Genomic DNA, 14,299 nt, shown 5'->3' with positions numbered 1-14,299 from the left:
TTAAGACTACACCTTCCAATGCAGGGGGTGCGGGTTCGATCCCTGGTCTGGGAGCTAAAATCCCACTTGCCTTATGGCCAAAAAAACCAAAACATAAAACAGAAGCAATATTGTAACAAATTCAATAAAGACTTTAAAAATGGTCCACATCAAAAAAATCTTTAAAAAAAAAAAGTCAGATAACAAGCATCGGCAAAGATGTGGAAATATTGGAACGCTTATACACTGCTGGTGGGAATGTAAAATAGTGCCGCCACTTTGGGAAACAGTCTGGCAATTCCTCAAATGATTAAGCCTCTAGTTACCATATAACCTAGCAATTCTACTCTTAGGTATACCCAGGAGAAATGAAAACATATGTCCGCCCAGCAATTTGCACACAAATGTTTATAGTAGCATTATTCAGAACCACCAAATGGTGGAAACAACCTAAATGTCCACCAACTGACAAATGTGTAAACAAGATGTACTATACCCATACAATGGTGTATTATAGGGAAATCTATAGGGGCATAAAGTAAATTAGTAGTTGCTTAAGAGCTGTGGGTGTCAGGAATGAGTGAATGGGAAGGGTGATAGTTAAAGGGCATAGGGTTTCTTTTTTGTGGAGAAGAAAATATTCTAAAATTAACTGTGGAAATGATTGAACATATCTGTGAATATACTAAAAACCATTTAATTGAACACTTCAAGTGCATGAATTATATGGTGTATGAATTCTATCTCAATAAAGATGCTAAATATTATAAAAAACAAAACAAGGACTCTATACAGAGAGGACACATCTCAATTTTCACTCCAGGTTTATATTACTGAAAGGGGCCCTCAGATTTGATTTCCATGGTTTCAGGAAAGGGAATATAATATACATTAACAGAGTTGGAAGACTCGTATATTGCAAGAATTCGGCCACAGAGCCAGAAATTTCATAAGAGTTACTTATGATGTATATATTCATCCTCAATATCCTAGAGATTCTAAGGGTTCTTCGTGGACATAGTTTGCTTTCAGCATAATCAGTACTTCTTTAAGTACAGTGATGTTACAAGGCAGAGGCTTAAAAAATTCAAATACATAACTCTAAAGTCAGCTGCAGAAACTTAAAGCATAATTCATGCTAATGAAAATTTGTGAATTTCTTTAGAAATCTTGATTTTATTTCTACTAAATAGCTCGGCAGTTCTTCGAATTTTGTGATTCCATTTAGCACAAGGCAGTTCTGATATGGGACATGAATGCACACTCCAAGTAACATCTACCCACTCCCCATGTTCTGGTTTGAATATTAATAAGTATAGTTCTTTCACCAACTCATCAGTTCTTTTATTTTTTTTCTCTGCAGTCTCAAGTTCAGTATATTCAGTTACCCTGCTTGCAATACCAAACAAAATATAATCATGTTAGCTATTTGGGCTCTATTATGCACTGAATGTTTGTGTCCTTCACCAAAATTCGTATGTTGTAGCCCTGACCCTCAATATGATGGTATTAGGAGATAGGGCTTTTGAGAGGTAATTAGGATTAGATGAGGGCGTGAGGGTACAGCCCCTATTATGAGATTAGTGCCCATAACACCCCTCCCTTTCATCTCCCAGGCATCCCACCAATTCAGTCAACCACCAAATCTTCACTTTGTCTTCAAAGTATCTGTTGAAGCTGTCACTTCTCTATCTCCAGTCTTAGTCACTAGTTATCATTGGTAGCCAGAAGTGATTGCCATCATTTCTCACCTGTTACTGCAATAGCTTACTTTCTGGGCTTCTGGCATCCACAATGACCCCCCTCCAACTCTTTCTCCTGCTGCCACAGCAATCTTTTGAAAACATAAATTTGATCATGTAAGCCTCCTGCTTAAAAATCTTTAAATGGTTCTCATTACTCTTAAGATAAAGATTAAAATTCTTAATGTGGAGCAAGGCTCTGCATAGTGTGCCCTTGCCTACCTTTCCAGCCTCATCTCACATTAATCTCTACCTTGCAGTCTGTGCTTTAGGCACCCTGGCTCTCTTCCCAGTGCTTTGAACGATACCGTGCTCCCTGCTGCCAAGGACCCCACAATTCCTTTCCTTTAGGGCACTAATATCAGTTTGCATTTATACATTTACTGGTATGATTATTTGATTTATGTCTGCCTTTACCATCTAAACTGTGAATTCCACTACAGCAGGGACCACGGCTGGTTTACCAGCACCTAACAGAATATATACTTGATACACATTCACTGAATGAATAACTTAAAAATAAATGAATGAAAAAAAATTAGATGATCATATTCACTGAAATAAGTTACAGATAAAATTCTAAATTTTAAATGTAAAAACAAAATAGGTCCACTTAAAAATTATAGATTACTTGGGTAAATTAACAGAACTCAGGATGTGAACAGACCTTTTAGACAAGTATTTTGGAGGAAATCATAAAAAAACAAAGCACTGATTATAATATCAAAGATGTAAAAACTTAAATGTCTACCAATTGAATGTTATAAATATATATCATTTTTTTAAAAAAAATTAGATTATAGGAGAATAAGCACATAATAGAGTATAAAAATCAGAGTATATATATATATATATATATATGCATAAATATTATAATTCCAACTTTATAAATTAAAAATTGGTTAAGAGAAATACACCAAAATGTTATCTCTGAAAGGTGGGCTTAAAAGTAATTTTCTTTCCCATACTTTTTTTCTTAAATACAAACTTTTTATTATTGACCAAGAACAACTAACCAAAAATACATACTTTTAATGTTATTTAAAAATTATACTGAAATATTACTGAGTCTTGACAGATCATCTTAACTTTTATGGAATGAAGGATTTCTATGTTTATAATTAATTCAGAACTTAAAAGTGATTTAAATTACCCTGTTTACTTTTCTTAGACTAATAGAATTCTGAGACTAAAATATGACCAAAATTTCTTAAAATGGAAACTAAAGAAAATCCTCAATTAAATACTAAAAATCTCAATTCCATAGTTATTTAAAGAATTCACCATAACAATTATGCTCATAACAGAATTGCAAAGATGTGAACTTATTAATATAAAATATAATACATCATATCAATCAATTAAATCAGAAAATATACAGGATCATCTCAATAGATGCCCAAATCGGTATTCATCATCCGTCACATGTACAATCACTTTGAAAGCAAGACAGCGGGGATGAGAAATTGTTCAGTAAATGGTGCTATGAAAACTGACTGGACATCTGAAAAAATCTATTCAGTGTCTCACTCATTTCCACATACCAAATTCTACCTATTTCAAACAGGTAGAGTTAAAAATCAAGCAGTACAATATGGATTAATGGAACAGAATAGAGAACCCAGAAATACAGTCCACACACCTACAGTCAATTAATCTTTGACAAAGGATGCAAGAATATCCGATAGAGAAAAGAAGGTATCTTCAGCAAGTGGTATTGGTAAAGCTGGACAGCCACACGTAAATCAATGAAGTTAGAACAATCCCTCATACCATACACAAAAATAAACTCCAAGTGGCTTACAGACTTAAATATAAGGACACCATAAAACTCCTAGAAGAGAACATAGGTAAAACATTCTCTGACATAAATCGTACCGATGTTTTCTTAGATCAGTCTCCCACAGCAATAGAAACAAAAGCAAAAATAAACAAATGGGACGTAATCAAGCTTATAAGCTTTTGCACAGCAAAGGAAACCATAAACAAAACAAAAAGACAACCTACGGACTGGGAGAAAATATTTGCAAATGATGTGACCGACGAGGGCTTAACTTCCAAAATATACAAACAGTTCATACAAATCAATAACAAAAAAAACAAACAACCCAATTGAAAAATGGGCAGAAGATCTAACTAGACATTTCTCCAAAGAAGACATACAGATGGCCAGTAGGCACATGAAAAGATGCTCATCATTGCTAATCATTATAGAAATGCAGATCAAAACTACAATGAGGTACCACTTCACACCAGTCAGAATGGCCATCATTAAAAAGTCTACAAACAACATATGCTGGAGAAGGTGTGGAGAAAATGGAACCCTCTTACACTGTTGGTGGGAATGTAAATTGGTGCAGCCACTATGGAAAACAGTATGGAGGTTCCTCAAAAAACTAAAAATAGAACTACCATATAATCCAGCAATCCCACTCCTGGGCATATACCTGACAAAACTATTATTCAAAAAGATACATGCACCCCTATGTTCACAGCAGCACTATTTACAATAACCAAGACATGGAAACCTAAATGTCCATCGACAGATGAATGGATAAAGAAGATGTGGTACATATACACAATGGAATACTACTCAGCCATAAAAAAGAATGAAATAATGCCATTTGCAGGAACATGGATAGACCTAGAGATTATCCTACTAATTGGAGTAAGTCAGACAAAGACAAATATCATATGATATCATTTATGTGGAATCTAAAATATGATACAAATGAACTTATTTACAAAACAGAAAAAGACTAACAAACATAGAAAACAAACTTATGGTTACCAAAATGGAAAGGGGGTGGGAGAGGGAAAAATTAGGAGTTTGAATTAGCAGATACAAACTACTATATATAAATAGATGAACAACAAGGTCTTACTGTATAGCACTGAGAACTATATTCAATGTCCCGTAATAAACCATAAGGGAAAAGAATATGAAAAAGAACATATATATTTACGTATAACTGAATCACTTTGCTATACATCAGAAACTAACACAACATTGTAAATCAACCATACTTCAATAAAAAAAAAAAAACAAGCAGTACGAATCTTGAAGAAAATATAAAGGTTTTATTCCAAATATTTGAATGAGGAAGGATTTCAAAACTAAAAAAAAAGTATGAAATATTTTTAAAAGAGAAAATATGGATAAATTAAGTTATAATATTCATAATCATAGGCCAAAGAATCCAACATTTTTGGGATTAATGATCAAATATAATCTAAATTCTAAGTAGAAAATTTGTCCTAGTGGTATAAGCTAAGCAGACTTTTACAGTAAGTGATAAATCAGAGACTTTCTTCATTTGTTCCTTGGTAGTTTGTGCAGGACTTAACACATACATATCAATATGTTCTTAATATACCTACTCTTTTAAAAAAAAAATCTTTTCCCCCAGCTTCTCTTGTAGTTTCAGTAGCAAGACAGTGCTTGGCTAGGCACTCAATAAATGTTCGTTGAATGAATGACCCCCAAATAACCACACTTCAATAAAAAATTAAGAGTTTCTGTTTTTTCCCCCCTCTCATATACTATCAGGGCAAAAAATATTCCATAGCTTGGCATTAAAACTAGGGAGAAAAATCAAGGACTGTAAATTGGGATAAAACTTACTAAATTACACATTTTGGCAAATCACTAACTTTTTTGTGGACAGGTTGACAATATGATATTGTCTGTGCCTAATCAATTTTAACATGAATTAACTAGACTGAGTCACTATACCACTATTTCCCAAATTAATTCACAGAACATTAGTCCTGCAAAATGATCCAGAAATAAAGGATTCTTAGGACTTCCCTGGTGGTCCAGTGGTTAAGACGCCGTGCTTCCGATGCAGGGGGAGCGGGTTCAAACCCTAGTTGGGGAACTAAGATTCCACGTGCGGCACGGCCAAAAAAAAAAATTTTTTTTACCCATATTTCCATCTTGAAGATTTATCATGCATATCAACATATTGAATGTTCTGAAAAGTTCCTCGGTAAAGAAGCCTGTTGTTAAATTTTGTTTGACACAACATTTTTGGTCATGAAAAGTTTTTGTCATATAACTGCTCTATATATCTTTAACATGAAAGTACTTTTCTGTGGAAAACCACATGGAGTGAATAAACATTGTTCAAAATGTGTTTTTTTAAATAAACCAAATAGGCCCACATTGTTAAAACAGAATTGTTAACTACATATTGTTAGAGCATATGGAGTTTTGCTATATAAATAAGCAGTTATTTAAGTCAACACATATTAACATTTACCGTTATTTTTTCAATACTTTTAACAAATTAAACCTTCAGTTTTAAAAGTAAGTTGTGGACTTCCCTGGTGGCGCAGTGGTTAAGCGTCCACCTGCCAATGCAGGTGACACGGGTTCGAGACCTGGTCTGGGAAGATCCCACATGCCATGGAGCAACTAAGCCTGTGCGCCACAACTACTGAGCCTGTGCTCTACAGCCCACAAGCCACAACTACTGAGCCCACGTGCCACAACTACTGAAGCCTGCATGCCTAGAGTCCGTGCTCCACAACAAGAGAAGCCACTGCAAGGAGAAGCCCGTGCACCGCAACAAAGAGTGGCCCCCTCTCGCCGCAACTAGAGAAAGCCCGCGTGCAGCAACAAGACCCAATGCAGCCAAAAATAATTAATTAATTTTAAAAAAGTAAGTTGTGCAAATGTAAGTAATTTATGCAGGTAAAATCAATAAGATTTTTTAAAAAATCTGAGGTGGAAGGATTTATACGGAAGGAGAAATACAATATTGCAAGAATGGGTCAATTTTTAGCCTATTTTAATAAAATAGAAGCAAATGTTATATTTTAGTCTAATCTTTGTTATTGAAATTTCATTTCTAATAGAGAATTTCATCAAGCACACACTGTAAAAATTTAGATTTAAATAAGTAATTGATAGGACTTGGGATAATCACTTAACTCTTATCGATAAGTCATTTAACTCTAAACCTTTGTTTCCTCATCTATAAATTAGAAATTATAGTTGTGGCTAACTCATACGGCTAAGGGTACAAATTAAAGGACATAATACTCGTAAAGTTTTAGCACAATGCCTGGCACATAATTCTAAATAAATGTGATTATTGGACTATCTCAAGTTTTAATTCTAACTCTGATATTAGGCAAATTACCCAAAATAACCCAGTGTTCATATTTTTTTTGATGTGGACCATTTTTTAAAGTCTTTATTGAATTTGTTACAATATTGCTTCTTTTTTTTTATGTTTTGGTTTTTTGGCTGCGAGCCATGTGGTATCTTACTCCCCAGCCAGGGATGGAACCTGAACCCCCTGCATTGGAAGGTGTAGTCTTAACCACTGGACTGCCAGGGAAGTCCCCCCCAGTGTTCATATTTTTAAAATACTATCTAGCTCATAGGACTGATGTAAATATTTTGCAATGAAAAAACAATATTTAAAAAATTATTAGATACCACTTGAGAATTTAAAAACTGCTTTCCCTCTTTGATTTCTCCCCTCCTCCAAAAATAAAGATTAGCAATTAACTTTTCACAGATTTTTCTGAATCATTCCATGTTCCTGAAATTATAAACCAAGAAACATCCTTGGCTTTACTAAGAAATGAATATGAAAAAAAAAAATGAATATGCTGTGACTAAGCTACCTAAGATCGTACCAATTTCACTGATGAATAAACTATTTGAAAATGATTGTCCCAAGTCACAGAGAATTTATGGAAAAGGCAAAAAGAAGCTGTGCAAGTCCTGTTACTCAGCTCATCATCACATGAAATAAAAGCCCAGGCTATATACAGCTACTTATATCCAAGTTCTCAAAGAAATAGTATATGTACTACAGCATTCTTGGTTATTGCTTATTATATGCTCTAGAGAAAAAAAAAAAGATTATTAATATTCTTGACTTGGTTCAAAGGAAAGGATTTAAAAATGCTTTTCACGTCTTCAATTCTGCTTTGGTTATAAGCAAATGACAAAATGGTATAATTAGTATATGCTGTGATGGGAAAGCATCCTGAATCTCAACGTCTATATTTCATTTTGGTTCTACAATCAACTAGTAATCCGACCATTTAAAATTGGTCTTTCTGGTTAAATTGTTTCAACTTAAAGCAAGGTAGATAACCTAAGTAACTGCTGCAGTCCTTTACTTAGAGGCAGCAGATATTGTGGAAAAAGCATGGATTTAGGAGTCTGATCTGGGCTCCCATCCTTATGCTATAATTTCTACTAGTTCTGTATCTTCCCGCAAATTAACTTCCCCAAATGAAATTTTTCAATGAACAGTAAATGAGATAAAGCATGTAAAGTCCCAGGTAGGTGCCCAGGTAGCTACTTGAATAAAACTTAATATCTTCCTGTCAAATCTACATTTCTCTCTTTCCTTGTAGAAACGGCAAATTTGGGGGTGGCGCGGGGTCTGGCTTCAGCTAATAACCAAAAGTCTGGGCACGTGGATATTTTCCTATTTATTTTCAACATTAAAAGACATAAAAATCAAATTACATTACATTTAATTACACATTTAACAGGTAACCTTCGTTGAAAATAATACACTTACGTGAAACCAGGTCTATCCTGATAAATCCAAGACGTATGGTTTTCCCCCTCCCATAGTACACAGCCACCTCGTCAGGAGTCTAAAATATTTCAAGTGTAAAGTTTAAATTCAGGTTCTATTTATAGTATGGGAGCACATCCCACGTGCCCTCCCAGCCCTGACCTTCTGCACACCTGAGGGACGAGGTCCAGAACTCAGCATTTCTGTTAGCTGTTGATTGGGGCAAATTCATGAAGAGGGTTGCAGAAGTGCTTGTATTTCTGGAAGCAGACACACTAGCAGGACCTTGGTGTTATTAGAGAATTATCTAATCAGTAATAAGGAGGAAAAAACTGTGAAGTCGCTTACCTGAGCGGGACGCTTCGGATTAAACCATTCTTCCTAGCGAGTTCCTGTATTAAGAGAAAGAGAACACCAACTTCAATTTTTCACCTCAGATTTACTTATTTTATTGCACAACTTGGTTTCGTGTAATTTATTCTATTGATTTCATTGTTGCTAGTGAAGTTATTTTATGAAATATGGGGATAAGTAAGTTATATTTCTAAGAAAATCTCCCCCCACCGCTCGGGGAAAATGGAAGCGTCCACGAGCTGCGCTTGCGGGTCCACGCTCCGCTGGGCGAGTAGTCCCACGTGTGTCTCGCCGGCTGTAAGTTGGTTTGTATTTGGCTACGTGTGAGGCTGGGCGGGTGGCTCTGTGTGTGAACTGGGGAGCAGGAGGGCAAGAGGCTGTAAATTATACTAAAGCAAAGACAGTTTTCTTATTTAAACAGTTAGCTCATTCTAATAGAGATTTTTTTAAAACGTAAATAATGAAAAAAAAGGAGGAAAATATTAAAAAAGAAATCGTACCGGCATTACGCTACTCAAACTACAATGACCTAGTTTAATTTTTACTTTTTTACATAATTGACAATAATATGAATTAAGTGGATTTTCATGAATAGGTTTCTAAATATAAAGCATTTCTAAATATAAAGGTAAATCATAAATTTCATACTATAAAGCATATAGAGTTTAAAGTTTGTGAAAAATAAAACGTGAAGTATATTTTTTCAAATGAGAATGGCTTTATATATTTTCTGACTATAATTATAATACATGATCATAGTTTAAAAAAATCAAAACACAAAGGCATAAGAGAAGAAAGTAAAATCACCTGAAATCTCACCACCCAGTGATAAGCACTGCTGAAACTTTGTTAAACAATTTTCTAGTCATCTTATAATACACACACACAAACACGTATAATTTTACATAACTGGACATTCTATATGCATACTGCTTTGTACACAGCTTTCTAATGAAATAGTATGTTGTGTATATCTTCTTACATCATTATTTTTCATAACTGGGTAGTATGGTTGAACAATAAGTTGTTTAATCAACCCCTGTTAAAGGATAATTAGATTGTTCCTAATTTTTTTGTAGTAGATAATACTGTAGAGAATATCCTTATGTATAATCTTTGAGTACTTGTTGGGTTATCTCCTTAGGATAAATTTCTAGAAGTGGAATTGCTGGGAGCAAAAAATTATATCCATTTAAAAATTTGGTACATATTTTCAATCATTCCTCTGGAAATATGATATCAATTTACAATCCCACCAAGCACAAGAGAATATCCATTTCTCAACACTCTCAATGTCGCTGAGTATTATAAATCCTCTTAAACTTTAACAATCCATCAAGTCTGTCTGTCTTTCCTTCCATTTCTTTTATTATTAATTAAGCTGAATATCTTTTCTTATATTTATTGTCCATTTGCATTTCATCTTCTGACATTTTTCATGTCATTTACATATTTTTCTATTATAGCAGCCATCTATCTCAATTATTTATAAGAACTCTGTATATTATGAACTTTAACCTTTTGTTTATATTAACAAATATAAACATGCTTTTCTAAGTTATTTACATTATAATTTTGCCTATGATGTACTTTTGACATATACTTATTTAAAGTGATCAAATCTGTATATTTTTACTACTCTTACTACTTGATTATAGAGTTGTATTTTAAAGTACAAGAAGACATGGAATTATGAAGTAGATACCTTTCTTTGGGTTGTCAGTGCCACCATTCTCTGAGGTATGTCATGGTGATTCGTTTGATTGATTTTTCCTTTGCCCTCCTAAAAGTATTTTTACAAAAGTCTTCCCATTAAAATTCCATTACAATGTCACAACCTAACAATAATATAACCATAAAGTAACCCTAATCTGAGGGATGGCTTACATACAATAAGAGACAATTCATTTTCACATTATTTCATCTTTTCCAGATACTCAGCACCTTCACAAGGACTCAAGTCTGGCCAAGGAAAGCATCCTACCCCGAAACCTCCAGCCCCAGACAAGCATACCAAGCTGTAGAACTTCTCAACCTTTTATATCCTGAAAAACATCACCAGGTCTGTGCCTCATTGCCTTAGGACATTAATAGTCACTATCAGCTGCCACCTGAACATTGTTTTATGAAAAACTTTTTCCTTCTTTTAAGTTGTCTTCGAAAAAAATCACAGAGGTGGGATTGTTGGATCCAAGGATATAAACATTTTTTTAGCTCTTGTTATCTAGTACTATATTTTTCTCCAAGTGGACAATACTACTAAAATTGTTTGTGTTTTCATTCCATTTCAACTTTAATAGTTTTGAGTATTATTAATAATTATTTTAGTTAGTTTACTAAGCATAAAAGAGAAGTGATTATAGTTTTACATTCATATTACTTTGATTTTCCCACATGCCTTAGCTTTCCATTTTCTTCTGTGTATATTTTGTATTCGTTTTTTTAAATCATGATAAAATTTGCTCTGCATCTCTAGAGATTTAAACTAGGCAGGAGAAAACTGGAATAATCCCATTTTAAAAAATAAAGAAAATGTACCTTTTTGAGCAGAAAAATAATAAAAATACAAAACAATACATTCTAGTCTCAATCCCTGGATTCATTTTCCATTCATCTTTGCAGGCATTTTACATGTGTAATCAAATTTAGAATTGGGCCTACAATTTTCCACAAATTTCCACAGTGCAGCTAGAATGATCTTTTAGAAATATTAGCTTAAGACCGTTAAATAAAAGTCTCAAATCCTAAGCATTGCTTTTTAGCTTCACCATGATCTGACCTCTGCTCTTCCAGTTTCACTGTCAATCCTGGCCTTCTGTTATGTTAGTTCAGGAAATCTCTTGTCGTTAGTACCCCATACACTATTCCTTCTGCTTGAAAGCTTTTCCCACATCCTTTTCACCAAACAGATCCTCATTCTTCAGAGGGCTCTTGGAATATTGTTTAGTTTGGTAAAGACGGTCAAGGAAGGATCTCTAAAACACATGGAGATCACATTAAGAAAAATAATACAGAAACATACACCTTGCACCTCTCCCAAGAAGCCTCATACAAATAAAGGGTCCTGAAATTTAATCGTCACAGTAAATCCACCTCTGGGTATTAATACCTGCTTTACCTTTATTACAGGGTCATGGGGATCAAAAAGACAGCATATCTGGGTACAAAATGAAATTTAAATTATTCAATTTAAAGCAGTTATCACTTTTCTTAATATTTTTCTTTTTATAGGGACAACACAATAACGAACATTTAATCTCAATAAATTGACAGATTTTACCTATGTTGACAAACAAAGCTAATTAATCATTTGTTCATTTAGTTTATGGACCACTCTCGTCTTGAGGAGATGTTGACCTGTCTGTACTGTGCACAAGTCGGCCACAAGAAGAAACAAGAGGAAAGATGAGTAAGAACTTGTCATGTTTCAGGAACAGTAAAAAAGCCATTTTGTTTCTGAAAGAGTGGAGTTTCTGAAAGAGTGAACCAAATGACAAATCCCTGTTCTCCTGGAACTTACACCATACCAGGGGAAGAGAGACAAATAAAATGAACAAACCATCACATAAGTATATGTCGGGTGGTGATAAGTTCTATGAAAGAAAGAGCAGATCAGGAGAAGGAAGAGGAGAAAAAAAATGAGTGCTGTCTTAGATAGGGTGGGGAGAGAAGGCTCCTTAGAGGAGATAACAGAAGCTTCAATGAAGAGGGGGAGCGAACCACGCAATATCTAGGGAAGAGTGAAACAGGCAAGAGAACAGTGAGTGCAAAGGCCCTGAGATGCTTAGAGAAAAGCAAGGAGTGTGAAGGAGAGTTTGCAAGGAATGAAATGGTAGGAGATGAGGTTGGATCCGTAGTCAGGGTCAGAATTGCTTGGGGCTTGTAGGTCGTTGGGTTTATTCTCAGTGAGATGGGGTGCCAGTGAATAGTTATAAGCAGAGGAGTAACATGATATGACATATTTTAAAAGGATCACTCTGTCTGCTGTGTTTAGGGGATAAGGGTGGAAGCAGGGAGACCAGTTAGGAAGTCACTTGGGTACTCTAGATGGGAGGCAAAGGTGATTGGATTATTGGAGGTGGAGGAAAGGCATCAGAGTCTGGATATATTTTGAAGATAGAGCTGACAGGATTGAAGAATGGATTAGCTGTGGAGTGTAAGAAAATAAGTACCAGTTGGAAGGCACTTGAAAAAATCCAGGTAGCATTATGTATTTATAAATGTAATTCAGTTTGAAATGGTTACATTTTAATTATTCAAAGATGTTGTTAATAACACAAATATAGATCTGACGAATCCATTCATCTAAGTTCCTCTAAATGTGAAGGTTTGATTAAAATGTGAAAAACAATTCTCTGGTTTTGGCTTTTATTTAGCATCTGGCCATAGGAGTAACACTGAAAGTTAAACCACTTGGTGACCAATTCACCAAATACTTGTTGAGCTTGGTCGACACTGTACCGAGAACTAAGGACACATGATCCATAAGGTACCAATCTGGATTCATATTTAATCTTCAGAATTACTATTTTTTTAGATAGATACTCTGACAGTAATATCCATGCTAGTGTCTGTGACATAGTATTATATAACACCACAGTGTACTTTTAAAAAATAAAAATGTTCCCTATTATAATGCTGATGAGAAATAGGACTACCTCATAGGCTAACTTAGTTATTCTGGCCTTTATTTGTAAATTGCTTTAATTTCCTTGGTATAGAGTTTGATTTAAAATCCATGTAAGGGGACTTCCCTGGTGGCGCAGCGGATTGCCTGCCAATGCAGGGGACACAGTTTCGAGCCCTGGTCTGGGAAGATCCCACATGCCGCGGAGCAACTAGGCCCGTGCGCCACAACTACTGAGCCCTCGTGCCACAACTACTGAAGCCCACGCGCCTAGAGCCCATGCTCCGCAACAAGAGAAGCCACCACAATGAGAAGCCCGCGCACCGCAACTAGAGAAAGCCCGCGCGCAGCAATGAAGACCCAACGCAGCCAAAAAATAAATAAATAAATTTATTTTAAAAAATCCATATAAGGTAATAATGAACCATATGACAAAGAAGTTTTTGTGTACATTTGATTCAAGTTAATTATGCCTGATTTAGGTTTCTTCTACAGTGACCAGATAGGAATCCTATTTGAAAGTAATCCATTAGTATATAACTTGTAATACCTAGCCAAAATTGCTATCTAATTATTTTGGTAACATTCTTAATTCATCCTGTGAATATTGCACTACCTTTTAGAACCACATATTTTTAACACCACAGTATTTTTAAAGAAATATTTCCTCACTTTTTTTTTTTTAAATAGTGTCTATATTATCATTGCAGGCTCTCTTTTTCTAACAGTGGTATGCTATCTCAGTGAATGCTTCTGTTAGTGCCACTTAACTAATTGTTATGGTAAACTTAAGTCCAATTTTAGCTTATTTTACCAAATTAGGTAGCATATATTTTTAATAGATAGATTTCTTTAAAAAATTATTCTGCCCTTTATTTTTGTTGTCGGTCTGTACTAATCAATGAAGAATTGTTTTTTGATGAATGATTTAGAGAGAAAAAGATGGGTTTAGGCTTATAATGTATGCCTGTCATGCTTCTAATTGATACTTTGTGCGTTGTTTTTATACATATTTTAAGGCCAATTAATATTGGGAAAGT

The 14,299-nt window shown here is 34.6% G+C and overlaps 1 long non-coding RNA gene across 1 annotated transcript; it reads left to right on the top strand.

Annotated features, from left to right (window-relative positions):
* Positions 1-10,290: 10,290 nt before the first annotated feature.
* Positions 10,291-14,057, top strand: LOC130707333 (uncharacterized). The gene is made up of 4 exons (XR_009007234.1): positions 10,291-10,372; positions 10,566-10,694; positions 11,955-12,041; positions 13,354-14,057. It is a non-coding gene; the product is annotated as an uncharacterized LOC130707333 (long non-coding RNA).
* The last annotated feature ends 242 nt before the right edge of the window (positions 14,058-14,299 follow it).

The sequence above is a fragment of the Balaenoptera acutorostrata genome, chromosome 2, assembly GCF_949987535.1.
Source record: "Balaenoptera acutorostrata chromosome 2, mBalAcu1.1, whole genome shotgun sequence".
Taxonomy (NCBI): Eukaryota; Metazoa; Chordata; class Mammalia; order Artiodactyla; family Balaenopteridae; genus Balaenoptera; species Balaenoptera acutorostrata.
This window is presented reverse-complemented; position numbering and strand designations above follow the sequence as displayed.